Here is a 13,999-nt window from a genome sequence, read left to right on the forward strand (position 1 = left end):
TCTCTTTTTATCATTCAGAATCATGCTTGACATCTAGATTAATTTCCAATACTCGATCTCGCCAATCCAAGAATATCATCCATTCTTAATACAAGAAGTTTCATTTCTCCCCCTATATTATTTTTATACTTTAATATATATCTTTGTACATTGAGGGCAATGTACATCTTAAGTGTGGGGGGTATTTATTTCATTATCAGAAAAATCCCTGAATGACTGCCTTGTTCTCTTGAAAAGCTCTCATATCATATTTAGGATAAATTTTAATTGATTTATAATTTTGATTGATATATCTTGAATTAAAACATAGGCAATTATGCATTGATTGTTTAAACTTTAAGATATTAGAGAATCAAGCATGATGAGTTGATTTTTAAATCTTAGGCTGTTTCCTGAAAGTTTAGGTATTACTTTGAGTTGGAATTCACAAGTTGTTAAACATCAAAAAGCCATAATTTTTGTGAGATTTTTTTAGCCTTTTGAGCATCTATTAATTTTTTTCATGCTCACTTTTATTATTGCTTTGAGTGCGTCAGTATTGATCTGTTATTCTAGAACTTGCTTGATTATGCATGTCGAGACCACACCATTTGATTTGATATGTCAAAATGATTAAGGCACTTAGGATTAACCCACTCATGCCATGAAAAGCCTACCTCCACGATTAACCCCTAGTAAACCCCCTTGAGCCTAACAAGTCATTTCTTGTATTACCCTTAATATTAACCTTTAACCCATTATTGTTGAAATCCCTTAAATTAATTTAAGCCCCATTTTTGTCGAGATTTGAATTGAAATAGTTTCTTAGCTATGTTTTATTCTACTCTGTAATTTAATGTGTTCTTAAAAAAGAAAAACATGTATACATATTAGTAGTGATCTTCTGTTTGTAAGCTTCAGAAGTTAAATTCCTTAGTCTGAGAAGAAGCTCTGTTGTATGCAAGTGATGATTAAATCTTTTTCTAGTTAGGTAATTTTTCAATTCAATCTCGATTCTAACCCTTTCTTTCAGCTTGTGACCACACCCTTTAACCAAACCTCATTACAACCCTCTAAAGACCTTTTTGATTGATGTATTATCTTAAATTATAGTGGTAGAGATTTGATTTTCATGCAAGCCTATGGTAATGACTTTTCATTATTGAATATTGAGTGCTTCATTTATTGTCCTTAAACACCTCGAGTGATTTGAGTGAATCTGTAGTGAGGATGTGAAACTCTATGATATTTTGAATCAAAGGTAATTACTTAAATAAGGACCTATGTTTGCATGATTAAATACTCAACTTGGAATGTTTGAAACTTTTATGTTCTTTTAGTTGAATTCTCAATGTATGATTACCTATGGATTATTATGAGATATTATCAATAGAAATTATAAGTTGAGAAGAATTTATTTTGATTATGAGTTGAGAATTTTGCTTGAGGACAAGCAAATGCTTAAGTGTGGGGGTATTTGATAAACCGTAATTTATACATATTTTTACCCCATGTTTAACGCATTTTATGGATGATTTTCCATTAGAATTGGTGAATTCTATGCTCCTAATGCTTTAATTTCATGTTTTACACTTAGGAGAGCATAGGAGAGCGAAAGGAACGAGAAACGGGCCAAAAAAGAAGAAAATGGGCCAAAGTACGAAATCAACACAGCCTGGACATCCTCACACGTGTAGACCACACGGCCATGTCAATTTGGCAGGCTCGAGCATGGCCTGAAGTAATCGCACATGGGCGTGTTACACGGGCATGTCCCTGCCGAGCCCAAGTTGAGTCTAATTCGGAAAAGGCTAATTTTGAGGGCTTTTAGGCATTCCAAAACCTATAAATACACACTAGAGAAGGAAGAAAAGGAGGATAGAGTATGGGGTAAGGAATTACTCCAAGAAAGCCGATTGATTCATCTCAGAAGTCAGATTCATCATCAAGACTGAAGATGTCTCCTCAATTCCCCTTCAGGAGTTTTGAGTTTTCTTTATGTTTTGTATTCTTTATTATTCTGAGATGTTTTCTTATTTAGTTATAAACTAAATCCCCTAAATACCTAAGGGGAATGAAACCTAAGACGAATCTTGTTATTATTTTCTGAATTGTATGATAAATATTTGACTTGTTCTTAATTATGTGTTCTTAATTCTTGTTTTGATATCCTAGGATACGGATTCAAGATAAGCTCTTATTCAAAGGAGGAAGTGACAAGATTTTGCCAGATTAGGGTGAAACCTAATAAGGGGATCCATAGATCGAGTTAATGCAACCCTAGAGTGTTAATTAGAGAAAAGTCTCGATTATTCAATATAGGGATTAGACGTTATTAGTCTTGAATAGGGATAATAACATAACTTAGGGATCTCTACGGAACAAGTTAAATGAATAAATCGTCCGATTCGGAGCCAGAATAACAAGTACAGTCCAGGTGGATTTTTCCTTAGGTATTGTCTTTATTCAATCTATTTTTCCAAAAGCAATTCCCCAATTCCATTCTCTGTGCGTTCTTAGTTTAGATAATTAGTTAGTTAAAATAAAAACCTCTTTATTCTTAGGCTAGATAATAAAAAGACAATTATTACTAGTACTTTTAGTTCCTTTGGGTTCGACAATCCGGTCTTGCTAAAACTGTACTACTGTTCGATAGGTACACTTGCCTACATCCCGATAAAAGTTAGTTCAAGAATGAGTAATTATAAATATTTAAAACCTATCACGAAACCTCGCGATCATTTGACTAAGGTTATATATGAGTATAATGCTTGCAAATAAAGTATTTGATTAGTATCGTTATGTGATGTGTGTTTAGGAATTTGTTGGTGGTTCGGATATTGCTTATGCATACGTCTAGGTTTATGACATATCAGTCAAGGTATAAGATATGTTCATGTTCATTGATATATTAGTTGATTTGGATATAATATAAATTTGTAATAGAATGAATGTTGGTCTATGTGAGCTGGTTGTACGGTAGTGGAAATGCATAAATTAATTTCCTTTAGTGTTGGAGAAAATAGGTATTGTAATATCCTGATTTTGGGCCTAGTCGGAATAGTGGTTTCGTGACCACAAAATTCGAGGTAGAAATAATTATTTTATGATTATTTTAAGGTCTATGATATGATTGCATGATTGTGTGAAAATTTAGTGAAGAAATTTTATGCATAAAGTGCTTAAATTGAAATTAGGGACTAAATCGAATAATTTGCAAAACTTGCATTCTAGAAGTTTCTAGTATGAAATTGTTTTGAAATATTAATTAGGAGGTATTAAATAGAAATTTTACCAATTTCTAAGTCTATGGAAAAAAATTGGACATGGATGGAATTTTTGGAAAGTTTAGTAGTAAGGGCATTTTGGTCATTTAGGGGTAAAATGAATTAAAATACAAAATTAAAAGCCAATTTTGCTCATCTTCAACCCCATGGCCGAATGTAGCAAGGAGAAACCATGGCTAGGGTTTTTCAAGCTTCCAAGCTCGATTGTAAGTCCGTTCGAGCCTCATTTTTAATGATTTTTACGTTTTTGGAGTCCCGATAGCTCGATTTAGCTTATGCTAGCAATAATTCAACCTAGAGTTCATATTTGGAAAAATACCCATAGGTGAAATTTGTGTATTTTGGTGTTTTATGATAGAATATGAGGTTTTAAATTATGTTAGACAACTTGTACTACTCGGTTTTAAGCAAAAACGAGCAAAAGGGCTTAATCAGTAAAAATACCTAATAGTCATAAGTACATGTTAGAGTGAGAATTTGATGTTACCATAGAAGGGAAAAATGATCAGCATGTCATAAAACATAAGAAAATAGGCTGAAGTTTAATTTACGAACTTTGGGCAAAAGTGTAAATATGCAAAAGTTTCGGGGCAAAATTGTAATTTTTCCAAAATATGATTTTGGGTCAATTTGAATAATGTGAGTCCTAATTAGACTATATTTTAAATGATAGAGCAAGGAAAACTGAAATTCGAGCTAAAATGGGGGAAATACCAAGTTGTGGATGAAATGGTAAAAGTAGCCATTTTCGCATACGAGGTAAGTTCATATGTAAATGTTGGTGACATGGTTATTATTTTAAATGTTTTAATGTTATTTAAATGATATGATAATTATTATGAAATATTATACTGTGATAACTGTTTATTAATATGTCAACTTATGTGATATACTTGGAAAATGTGAAATACTACCGAGTATCGGTACGACATTCCGTAGAAGATGGTTGAGACACATGATTCGGAAAAAGGTCCCGTTGAACCTTAGGAATGGATTAGGATACAAGTGACATATCATCGGGATATTTGGGCATCCAAACTCGTTGAGTTGAGTCCGAGTTCAGTTATGGATGCGAATGTTCCAACTCGTTGAGTTGAGTCCGAGTTCGAGAGATGTAACTAGGCATCCGAGCTCGTTGAGTTGAGTTCGAGTTCAATTATGGATGCGAACGCCCGAGATCGTTGAGTTGAGTCCGAGTTCGCTTATGGGCGGGTTACATGGTAGCTTGGCTACATATGTGGCACTTATGTGCAAACTTTCCATGTATCCGAATTATATTCCGATGTGTTCAACGGGTAAAGTTCTACTGAAATGGAGGAATACTCAAGATGAAAGGGACGTATTGGTAAGTGTTGTGAAATGGGTACTTTGAACAGGTATGTACTTAACCCTCGGGTTGAAAAATCGATATAACAACAATATGGTAAGATGATAAATGAAAATGTGATATGAATGTCTTGGTGATGATTATGCAAATGATGTTTTATGTTTGCTTATATGGTTATGTTACTCGCTATTTGCATGTGAACTTATTAAGCATTTATGCTTACTCCCTCCTTTTCATTCCTTGTAGTTTTGACAAGCCAGCTCAGAAATCGAGAACGGTCGGAGGCTCGCTCACACTATCCGTATACCATCTTGGCATAATGGCTCGTATATTTTGAGTATGGCATGTATAGCATTATAATCATTTTGTATATATGGTCTTATGATATGGTTATTGAGTGGTATGGAAATGCTTGGTAATGATTAGCCATTGGAATGGCTAATCATGATCATATTTGGTGTTATGTATGTCAAATTACTAGCTAATCCATGGAAAACCATGAAATAGGTAAAATTTACCATAAAATAGATTCAGACAGCAGTAGTAACGTGAATTTAAAAAATCACTAAAAATAGTAGAAATGGAATTAAATAATTAATAAGTTATGGAATCGAAGCTTGATGAGTCTATTTTCATATGGAAGAAGCAAAACAGGTATATGAGCTATATTTTATGAGATGTTTAAATTTTTGTGAAATAGGGCCAGAGCGATTTCTGGATTCCCTGTTCAAAATTTGGAAATTCACCATAAATTTTACAAAGATAATTAGAAGTCATGCTTTATATGTACAGATTCATTATTGAGTCTAGTTTTATTAGAGACAAACTTTATAGTTATTGAAGCTCTGTAGAGGGAGATATACAATTTGTAATACACAGAGGTCAGAGTAGTCAAACCCTGAAACAGGGGAGACTTTAACTAATAAACTGTACTAATTGGCCCAACCAAAAATTCTAGAAAAAAATTACTAGATAGACATATGAGTCTAGTTTCATAAAAAATTTACAGAATTGGATTTCGAGTTTTGGAACTCGAGATATGATTTTTAAAGCGACTATGATGCAGTTAGTCAGCTTGTCTGGAAATTTTAAAATGAATTGTATGAGCTGTTTAAGTAATGAATTAAGTCCGTTAACACCTCGTGTTCGACTCCAGAAATGGTCTCGGGTACGGGGCATTACATTTAGTGGTATCAAAGCAAGTTTAGTCGGTTCTCGGACTAACCTAGCATGTGTAAAAATTTAGCTATACATGCCACTGATCTGTGATAGTGTGATGTCTTCCGACGCGTATGAGTACCGTCTTATTTAGACAGGGTACTCTCCAACCGAGCTACACCGACCATGTTCAATGTTATGTGAAGGTATTTGAGTAAAATTATGATTATGATAAGTCTCGGTTCAGAAAAGTATGAATAAAAGTCTATGATACATATGTGATAAATATTTATATTTGCTTAATGCTCATATGATGTAGTGTATGTGGCTTACTTGATAAGATGAACGGAATAAATAGAAAGTAGTAGAGGTATGAATAAAGGTCATAATATTATGATACGAGTGAAAATGTCCTTGTCTTGATTTGGACGTCGAATGTTGATAAATGTTAATGATATATAATTTTTATGAGATAAAGGATTATAATGAAATGAACTTATCTATGTTAATTAAATTGTTGGATTGAATTATATGATTGTAATGATATGTACATGATGATGCACGAAATGAAAGTTGTGATTGTGATGCAAATATCTATGTTTGTTTGGCCTTATATAATGTCATGAGCATGAATTAATTTAATTAAATGAATGGATAAGTAAAGCTGTCTAGAAAACATAGAATGTATGCATAAGTATATTGTCTAAATGGGACAATAGGAAAATTGGTGTAAGCCAACATGAATGAATGACATGATTTTGATGATGTTACTATGATGATGGAAGTTGTGTCATATGTGTATGTGTAAGAAAGTCGAGTCAGAGGTCCTATAACCCCTCCCCCTTACCGAAGTGGTACTTATAATGGAATTTCATGAGATTTGTATTGAATAAGTTTCCGGTTGAGAACCCAAAGAGTACAGTGATAGAATAATTATAAGTATGATTAGAGATTGAAAATGAGCTGATAAGTAAAGTCAGAGCCAGTAAAGTATCGGATTGACGTAAAAATTATTGGAGTTATGCATTGTCCCAGTTAGAAAAGGAATTCTCCTTGGTAAATCGAATTACTCAGGTGCAAGGTCGAGAAAAGTGTAAATCGAAATTTATTCAGAACTGGCCTTCTTTAGTGAATGGTTTAATATGAAATTTGTGACGGCAGAACTAGTTGGGGAAATGATAATTGAAATGTGAACTATCTGAGTGTGACAGTTATGACTGGACAGATTTAGCAGTCTCTTTTGAGATGTTCTATGTGTTTACCCGTTCTCAAAAATATTTCTATGGCTATTGATCTTCTGAAGAAATTCTTGTTATATGGGAATGTCTTCTAATTCCGGTGTTGGATGAAAGCATTGGTAGTCTGACTGGTTTATAATTTATATTGCTCTATTTCATCGGGTATTCTATTTCATTTCGTCTGATAAGAATTGATGAGAGAATACGTATGATATTATGATTCTGTTTCTTCTACTTGATGCTTCATCTGATATATATGTATGGGAAGATATATTGATCTTGTTATATTTGATTTTAGTGGGATTAAATGATGTTTTTTTCTGGACTTTCTTTCTTTGAAGAATTATCGGGGTATTCCGTATTTTCTCTATGAGTTTGGTTTTCGATTCTCCGGCATAGTATCGTATCTTGGGTTTCTTTATCCTGGATATCTTTATTCTGGATTTCTTTATTCCGGGTTTCTCTATCTTGGATTTCTTTATTCGGTTTTCTTGTTATCTTTGTTCCATAATTTGTCAATTACGACTCATGTTCGAAGTGGGTTCTTCATCTCGTGATAATCATGTCAAATATGACTATACTTCTAATTTGATCTTGGTAATGTGGTGATTTTAGTATTGGGATTTTTTCTAATTTCTGTGTAAGGATTTGACATCAGTAAAGGCATAGGTGATAAAAGTGCGAATTTCAGTTGGTATGGTAAATTATTTATTTGAAAGATTTCATGTGACAATTATGTCAGGATTATTTTTCCCAAGTCTGAAATAGAATTTCATTTTGTACGTATAAAAGAGTAAATAGTTTGAATGAGAAGTGTATATTTATTAGAAAGAGTTGAATATTAGTTTAAGTCACTACGAATGATAAGGTTTCCATCTTGTGAAAGCTGAAAATTTTATTACATGTTGATAGAGTTCGGATAGATGAGAATATTGGTAACCGAAGCGTCTGAACTAGACTAGTCTACATTGAGCAAAGACTTCCTGACTTTCAGTAATGTATTGTTGTATGAATTGTGATGTGTTTCAAGACAGTGAGGTAATGCGATAGTTTAGAGCATCCGATGTTACATAAAATCGGAGTTGTTAAAGGGGTTAAAGCCGAGCATTGGGATCTATCAAAATTATCCTTGTCAGTGTTGATATTGGGATGGAAATGAGAAGGATTATTCTTGAGGCCATATCAGAATTATTTCCATAGCGGAAAGAGGAAAATGTGATGTATCCTATTGTTAAATGTTTGGCGAGATCTATAAATCATATCTATATTGAATGAATTCCTACTTATCAGATTCATGGAATTTCAGGTCTCTTTGATTGTTGGATTTCTTGGAATTCCGGTCTCCATTAAATCAAGTTGAGATCCGGGTTTTATGTCATGATATCATGGGAAACTGAGAAGGGTTGAAAGTTTAAGAACAGTTGAGAGTTGAGACTGTAAGCTTTTAGATCATATGAGAAATTGAAGAGATGTATTGGAGGTACAGTCTAAGTGCAAGTTCTTCGGCACCGAATATGAGATTAAAAGTGAAGACCACTTTTCTGGTAAGATTTTCAGGGACGAAAATCCCTGAAGGGGGGGAGAGTTGTAATATCTTGATTTTGGGCCTAGTCGGAATAGTGGTTTCGTGACAAAAAAATTCGAGATAGAAATAATTATTTTATGATTATTTTAAGGTCTATGATATGATTGCATGATTGTGTGAAAATTTAGTGAAGAAATTTTATGCATAAAGTGCTTAAATTGAAATTAGGGACTAAATCGAATAATTTGCAAAACTTGCATTCTAGAAGTTTCTAGTATGAAATTGTTTTGAAATATTAATTAGGAGGTCTTAAATAGCAATTTTACCAATTTCTAAGTCTATGGACAAAAATTAGACATGGATGGAATTTTTGGAAAGTTTAGTAGTAAGGGCATTTTGGTCATTTAGGGGTAAAATGAATTAAAATACAAAATTAAAAGCCAATTTTGCTCATCTTCAACCCCATGGCCGAATGTAGCAAGGAGAAACCATGGCTAGGGTTTTTCAAGCTTCCAAGCTCGATTGTAAGTCCGTTCTAGCCTCGTTTTTAATGATTTTTACGTTTTTGGAGTCCTGGTAGCTCGATTTAGCTTATGCTAGCAATAATTCAACCTAGAGTTCATATTTGGAAAAATACCCATAGGTGAAATTTGTGTATTTTGGTGTTTTATGATAGAATATGAGGTTTTAAATTATGTTAGACAACTTGTACTACTCGGTTTTAAGCAAAAACGAGCAAAATGGCTTAATCGGTAAAAATACCTAATAGTCATAAGTACATGTTAGAGTGAGAGTTTGATGTTGCCATAGAAGGGAAAAATGATCAGCATGTCATAAAACATAAGAAAATAGGCTGAAGTTTAATTTACGAGCTTTGGGGCAAAAGTGTAAATATGCAAAAGTTTAGGGGCAAAATTGTAATTTTTCCAAAATATGATTTTGGGTCAATTTGAATAATGTGAATCCTAATTAGACTATATTTTAAATGATAGAGCAAGGAAAACTGAAATTCGAGCTAAAATGGGGAAAATACCAAGTTGTGGACGAAATGGTAAAAGTAGCCATTTTCGCATACGAGGTAAGTTCATATGTAAATGTTGGTGACATGGTTATTATTTTAAATGTTTTAATGTTATTTAAATGATATGATAATTATTATGAAATATTATACTGTGATAATTGTTTGTTAATATGTCAAATTATGTGATATACTTGGAAAATGTGAAATACTACCGAGTATCGGTAACGGCATTCCGTAGAAGATGGTTGAGACACATGATTCGGAAAAAGGTCCCGTTGAACCTTAGGAATGGATTAGGATACAAGTGACATATCACCGGGATATTTGGGCATCCGAACTCGTTGAGTTGAGTCCGAGTTCAGTTATGGATGCGAATGTTCCAACTCGTTGAGTTGAGTCCGAGTTCGAGAGATGTAACTAGGCATCCGGGCGCGTTGAGTTGAGTTCGAGTTCAATTATGGATGCGAACGCCCGAGATCATTGAGTTGAGTCCGAGTTCGCTTATGGGCGGGTTACATGGTAGCTTGGCTACATATGTGGCACTTATGTGCAAACTTTCCATGTATCCGAATTATATTCCGATGTGTTCAACGGGTAAAGTTCTACTGAAATGGAGGAATACTCAAGATGAAAGGGACGTATTGGTAAGTGTTGTGAAATGGGTACTTTGAACAGGTATGTACTTAACCCTCGGGTTGAAAAATCGATATAACAACAATATGGTAAGATGATAAATGAAAATGTGATATGAATGTCTTGGTGATAATTATGCAAATGATGTTTTATGTTTGCTTATATGGTTATGTTACTTGCTATTTGCATGTGAACTTATTAAGCATTTATGCTTACTCCCTCCTTTTCATTCCTTGTAGTTTTGACAAGCCAGCTCGGAAATCGGGAACGGTCGGAGGCTCGCTCACACTATCCGTATACCATCTTGGCATAATGGCTCGTATATTTTGAGTATGGCATGTATAGCATTATAATCATTTTGTATATATGGTCTTATGATATGGTTATTGAGTGGTATGGAAATGCTTGGTAATGATTAGCCATTGGAATGGCTAATCATGATCATATTTGGTGTTATGTATGTCAAATTACTAGCTAATCCATGGAAAACCATGAAATAGGTAAAATTTACCATAAAATAGATTCAGACAGCAGTAGTAACGTGAATTTCAAAAATCACTAAAAATAGTAGAAATGGAATTAAATAATTAATAAGTTATGGAATCGAAGCTTGATGAGTCTATTTTCATATGGAAGAAGCAAAACAGGTATATGAGCTATATTTTATGAGATGTTTAATTTTTTGTGAAATAGGGCCAGAGCGATTTCAGGATTCCCTGTTCAAACTTTGGAAATTCACCATAAATTTTACAAAGATAATTAGAAGTCATGCTTTATGTGTACAGATTCATTATTGAGTCTAGTTTTATTAGAGACAAACTGCATAGTTATTGAAGCTCTGTAGAGGGAGATATCCGATTTGTAATACACAGAGGTCAGAGTAGTCAAACCCTAAAATAGGGGAGACTTTAACTAATAAACTGTACTAATTGGCCCAACCAAAAATTCTAGAAAAAAATTAATAGACATATATATGAGTCTAGTTTCAGGAAAAATTTACGAAATTGGATTTCGAGTTTCGGAACTCGAGATATGATTTTTAAAGCGACTATGATGCAGTTAGTCAGCTTGTCTTGAAATTTTAAAATGAATTGTATGAGCTGTTTAAGTAATGAATTAAGTCTGTTAACACCTCGTGTTCGACTCCGGCAACGGTCTCGGGTACGGGGCATTACAGGTATGGTAATTGAGTTGGTTTGATATATTATTTAAATTAAATTATTGCAAGATAAACGATTGAATTAAGATGAATGATGAATTGAGTATAACTTATGTTGATTGATAGATATTATAAATAGGTACTTTGTTGTAATTATATTCGGTCACCATGACATATCATTCATTGAAGTCATAAAGATTAGTTTTATGAATGAGCCATTATATGATTATAGCATGTTTAAATATTTGACAAAAATAAGTGACTCATGTGGTTGTTCTTCGAATAAATATTATGTATTAATTTTGTTAGTTACTTGTATATACTTATAAAGATAGTAATTTGTATAACATATAGATATTTGATTTTTTTAAGTATTAATTTAATAGCCAATATATATATACTCATGCATTATAATAATTGGATGTTCATTAGAGTTTATATTTTATCCTTGTTAAAATCGGCATATGCTAAATATTTTCAATGATATATTATATATTATTACTTATAAGTGATATAACTACATAAACATGAGTTGTGAAATGTTTCCAAATTTTAAGATTTGTGTTAGTTTATGGAATAAAATTTGACCGATCTTCGGAATTTATTCATGTATATATATAACTGTTCGGAATTGTGTTATCATTCTGTAATGTCTTATGACTCTATTCCGACTACAGATACGGGTTAAGGGTGTTACAATGAAGATCATGAAGTAACCAACCTATGCCTTTTGACCATCAATGATTCTAAGGTAACTTCTAACTCATTTATTTCAAATTCTTATTCTTTTGATGAGTTGCAAGATGCCTATGATGAATTAGGCTTGGATTTTGAATTAATGGTTACAAAATATAGGAAAACTATTTCAAAACTAAAAGATCAAAATAATCCACTCTCCAAAGTCAAACATGAACTTTAAAGTAAAATAAATGATACGCAAGCTATTATAAATGATTTTGAGAAAAATAATTGTGACTTGAATAATTTACTTTTTAAAGTTTATGATGATAATAAAAAACAACTTGATTTGCTTAAGAGTGAAAATCTCACTCTAACGAAGTTTTTGAAAGAGGGATTGAAAGAGGAGAAAATTCAAAACAAAACTTTGTTAAAAATAACTTTAATTTCTATAAACATAGAGGTTTCCCAAGTTTTTACAAAAGAAAAAATGTTAAAAGTGTATGGGTCCCTAAAGAACTCATAACTACTAAATATAAGAATATCCTTTCTAAATGGATACCTAAAGGGACTAGAATCTTGGAAACTAATGTTTATGGACCCAAAAGAAATTGGGTACCAAAAAAAAAATTAATTCTATATTTGTAGGAAAAGGTACATTACTTAAAGGAGAACATCACTAATCAAATTGTATGTGATTGCTGTAACAACCCAATTTTGGGCCTAGTCGGAATAGTGGTTTCAGAACCACTTTTCCAAGGCCAGGGAAATTTTTTCTAATGTTATTTTATGTGTTATAGCATGATTATATGAGTGCATGAAAATTTTGGTGAAATAATTTTAGCGATTCCATGCTTAATTGCGAAAAAGGACTAAATCGCATAAAGGGCAAAAGTTTTTCTTTGCTAGATAAATATGTTAAATAGCTAGAGAACCAAAATTTGGGGTGTTTAAAATGCAAATAGACCCTAAAAAATGTGCTTGGTCGGCCATAGAGAAAAAGAAAGTATAAAAGTCAAAATTTGGTGTGGTTGGTGACTTAATTTTGACTAGAAATAGAATAAAATAAAACAAAAGGTATCATCTTTTTATTTTTCTTCTTCCCCACCAAAAATGGAAGCAAACAAGGTGGTTTTAAGAGCTTAAGCTTTCAGCCACTTAGTTCTCTTGCAAGTAAGTGATTTTGATGACTTTTCTTGATGATTTTTACACTTTTGGGACCCTTGTAGCATGAGCTAGCTAATGGGGGGACTATTTTACAAAATGGTTGAAAGTATAGGGTTTTGACATGAGAGCATTTATGTTGTTTGCTGAATTTTTATGGAAGAAAATGAGTCTTGGTTGTGTAATAACAACTTCTGTGAAAGAAGTTTGCATGAAAACACCTAAATAGGGCTATTTTGTAAAGTTGTAAAATAAGTTGTAAATGTGTGAAATAATTGAAATTGTGAGTTTCTATAGTTATAAAAAGAATTCAGTTAGGCTTGGTAAAGGAGGAAATTTGATAAAAATTGATTTACGAGCCTAAGGGCAAAATCATAATTTTTATAAAGTTTAAGGGCAAAACAGTCATTTTGTGAAATTGTGAATTATAGAATGTTTTAATTAATGCAATGATTAAATGAGTGAATTTCATCATGTTAGATCAAGAAAATTGAGATTTGGGCTTAAATCGAAAAGTACGAGGTTATGGACTAAAATTGAGTAATTAGCTAAAATTGCATTCGAGGTAAGTCCGTGTAACTAAATAAGCATGTTATCCATATTATCGTTAATATACTTGAAATCTATTTTGTTATAATTGTATTGAATTATATGTTGATGGAATTATGTATGAGAAAGTGATGCCAAAAGTTAATAACACTCATGTGATGATAGAATACATTATAAATTTGATGGAGTATGATATTCCATTGAAACGAGTAAGTTGTATGTAAATAATGCAAATATAATGCTACCATGTATTGTATGATTAGTATTGTCTGAATTGTTGA

This window comes from Gossypium hirsutum, chromosome A04 (assembly GCF_007990345.1).
Source record: "Gossypium hirsutum isolate 1008001.06 chromosome A04, Gossypium_hirsutum_v2.1, whole genome shotgun sequence".
NCBI classification, from domain to species: domain Eukaryota; kingdom Viridiplantae; phylum Streptophyta; class Magnoliopsida; order Malvales; family Malvaceae; genus Gossypium; species Gossypium hirsutum.